The sequence below is a fragment of the Nipponia nippon genome, unplaced genomic scaffold, assembly GCF_047370975.1.
Source record: "Nipponia nippon isolate SJK-2023a ecotype South Korea unplaced genomic scaffold, ASM4737097v1 scaffold_1, whole genome shotgun sequence".
NCBI lineage: Eukaryota > Metazoa > Chordata > Aves > Pelecaniformes > Threskiornithidae > Nipponia > Nipponia nippon.
In genome coordinates, this window is record NW_028262290.1 from 83121975 (window position 1) to 83125713 (window position 3739).

Here is a 3739-nt window from a genome sequence, read left to right on the forward strand (position 1 = left end):
TACATCAAGACCATTGTATAGCAGTTTCCTAGGGTATTGTGCTGTATTAAAGTATGTAGGAATATCTTCCTAGGGTGTTGTATTGTATGAAATCACATGGAAATGTCCCTGTATTTGCTTTCATGAAATTTCCTGTTATTGGGCCAATTAATGATTATGCAATTTGTGTTTTGACAACAAGAATCATTGTTAGAGGAAAAAAAATGAGGCAACAGAATATTGATTCATCAGCAGATCAAGGCAGAAGAAAGTCAGCTTTTCATGTTCCACACTTGCCTTGTGCACTTCTTGTTTCTTCCCTGTACTTCACCCAACCTGCCCTGTGCACCTTTGCACTCTTTCCAGACCACCAGCGTCTCCCATTGACTATACCTGTACTTCACCAGAAGTAACAGTAGAGGACCAATTTCCCTCATTTCCTTCCAGCATAATTTCCATATAAACTATCATGTTTTCTACTGCAGTTCGATGAATTGCAAAATGATATTTTAAATCAGATTATTCCAAAATACTAAACTCTGTAAAGTATTATAGGAGACTTTAATCTCTTGAATACTTGCTGGGGAATGATGCTATGGGTTATTCATACCACTTTTTCAGCAGTTTAGGAGCATCAAAATATAATGCTTGATTGGAGATATGTATTTTTTCTCTCCCCTCCCCCTTTTAAATGTTCTTTTGAGGCAGAAGATGCATTTCTTAGCGCTTGTCTGGAATTTTACTTGCTGTCATCCTTCCACCAACTTGTTGCTATCACAGATCCTTCTAGCAGCCATTTTAGTTTAAGTGTTCTAATGCAAAAGCTTCAGATAATAACTCTTATGGGTAAAAGAATCCTCCTCTTAGGCCAAAACAAAGGCCTGTCTAAACCAATATCCTGTCTCAGGCCAATAGCAGTTAGGTAGGAAAAATAAGACAAGCACTTTGTGATATTCTGCTCAGCCTGCAGCTTATTGCAGCTCAAGAATAGGTACTCTATTGAGTATTTTTTTTTTCTTAGGAAGGGAACAGGCACAATATGAAGCTTATTTATAAAGGTAACTATTTTTATGAAACTTACTTTTTTTTTCCAATAATTTGCCCTATAAAGAAGCATGTGAAAAAACTTACTATGTATCAAAATCTAAATTTGCACAGATCTTAAAGTTATTAACTAAGTTATCTAAGTAGTTTTTTTACTTGACATTTCGGAATGATGATTTGCCTTTATGGATTTGTAAGGAAATTGCTGAAACATTATGAAATTACTGATTAAATTCTACATATATTACTACATATAATGTTTTCTTAAATTACTGAAAAACAATAATATTAACGGCTAGGTTGTGTTCTGGCATAGATCCTCTCCCTTTTTAAAAGTGGATTAAGCAGTTAGCACAAAAGACTTTCAATTTTTGTTTTGCTCTGCTTAACTACAACTAATAATACCAAATAAACTTAATCCATCTCTGTTTCAGGCATTAATTTTGTGGCCAGTAATTCACAACAAGTTTTGTTTTCCTTAGAATTGTAATAAAAATTAGGATCATGAGTGCAAAAAATCTAAAAATGAATAATGCTTGAGGTCTTTCTATGAGTCCAACCTAAAGTTTGTATTTCTAAAGAAAAAGTGCATTGGGAAGAGAGGATTAGAAGATGCTGGCAAACTGAAATTCATGGGCTTCACAAATCTGTTTCTGTGTGTCACTTCTTTCTTTGAGATATGTCAGAGAGAGGACCTTTGGGAAGAAACTTCTTCTCACCCTTCTGTAAGAAAAGAAATACTGATAATTAAATGTCCATGATTATTATCTGTAATAGCTTCTTCCTCACTCATTTTAGACATCTACCAAAAATACTATATGAAACAAAAGTGAGAATGACCAGAAGTCAGATATTGTTCACTCTCCTAAGAGAAACTATGCAAGGTAAACAAAAGTTATATATTATCAAACTGCAGTGTCTACAAATACTATATTCATGTTTGTGGGGAAAAAAGGGAATATATTCCTAGATACTGTTTATGCCTGTTGCCTAACTGAGAAAGCAGGTATTTACAAAGACTTTTAATTTGTACCTTTTCAATCTGCAGACAGATTGTAGTGTGGAAATGGATTTTCTGTTTTATTAAACATGAAGAAATACTTACCCTTTTTTGTATTAAAAATAAATTGTTGTTATTGTTTATTAATTTAGAAATGTTCATAAACTAATGGCCTAATTAGACTCAGAAAAAGCTCATTGTGTTGCCAAAATATTTAAATGGCTTGAGAGGAACTAGTAATGGGCATGCACTTTTGTCAACACTGCAAGTAACAGAAGTGCACTAAAACAATTTCCATCCTGTGTGTCATAAATATACAGTTCATATAGTTAGATACACTGTGACTGAGTGCCAAAGAACATGAACAGTCTTTTAATAAAGGCAGATATAAAATGACCATTCCAAATAAAATATTCCTTTTTATTTTGCTAAGCTGTGGGTTATTGGTTCATTTGTTGATTGTTGCATGCATTCCTGAAAGTTCAGAGGAAAACAAAACTACTCTGTTTCCTGATATGTTCCTTTTTTATAAGCTTATTCTTTTTATATTGTAGACATTAAAAAGAGATTTAAGTCACCTCATGGTTGCATCCTGAATTTGTATTATTCTTGCACATACTACTTTTGACTACTGCCATAATAGATTTTGTAAAAAAAAAACACAAAAAAAAACCAGCAAATCTTGGCAAGATGTGACTGTTAAAATGTAAATATCAGTGTAATGGCTTTTTTGCTGTCATTCTTTGTGGAAGTGTCCAATACTGCACATATCTGTCAATAAAAGCACCTCCACCACAGACTTAAGGTGCGGCAGTCTGCATATAATATGAGAATATCAGATAGCCAAGAAAGATCTTAGCAAACTATCCCTTAGTAACTGCTTTTATATGAAAATAAAATAAAATGGTCACCTATTTGGGGAAATTTTGTGTTTGTGGAATTCTTCTTTTTCACTTAGATGTTCAGTAATTAGTTAATTTTTATTGCCATACAAATTCTAACAGTCAACAAATTGACATGAGGTATTTCAATATAACTATCTATGATTGTATTTTTTAAAAAAACCATGTATGCTATCCAATACTATATTAAAAGACTGGAGCTGTATGAATAGATACAAAGCAAAAATAATGTGTTAATAATAGCATTCTTAAGTACTCAGAAGAAAAAAAAAATCTCCAAATTCTGATGTTCTCTGAAAACTTTATCCTAGGGCACTTTGGTTACCTCACACAGTTCAATTTGATGCAAGACCCCTGAATTAGCACCAATTTTGGACCTCAAACACATTGTGTCATTATGACACACTGGGCCTCTCAACTCTGCACTGAGTGCATCAATATTGGCTTCAGTAATAGCACACTATTTTTTTGTACCATCAGCTTGCCTGGGTATCCCAAATCACAGAATCGAAACACAGAATAGTTTGAGTTGGAAGGGACCTTTAAAGGACATCTAGTCCAACCCCCCTGCAATGCGCAGGGACATCTTCGACTAGATCAGGATACTCAGAGCCCCGTCCAGTCTGGCCTGTTTCCAGGGATGGAGCATCTACCACCTCCCTGAACAACCTGTTTCACCACCCTGATCGTAAAAAATTTCTTCCTTATATCTAGTCTAAATCTACCCTCTTTATTTTAAAACCATTACGTGTTGTCCTGTCGCAACAGGCCTTACTAAAAAGTCTGTCCCCATCTTTCTTATAAGCCCCCTTTA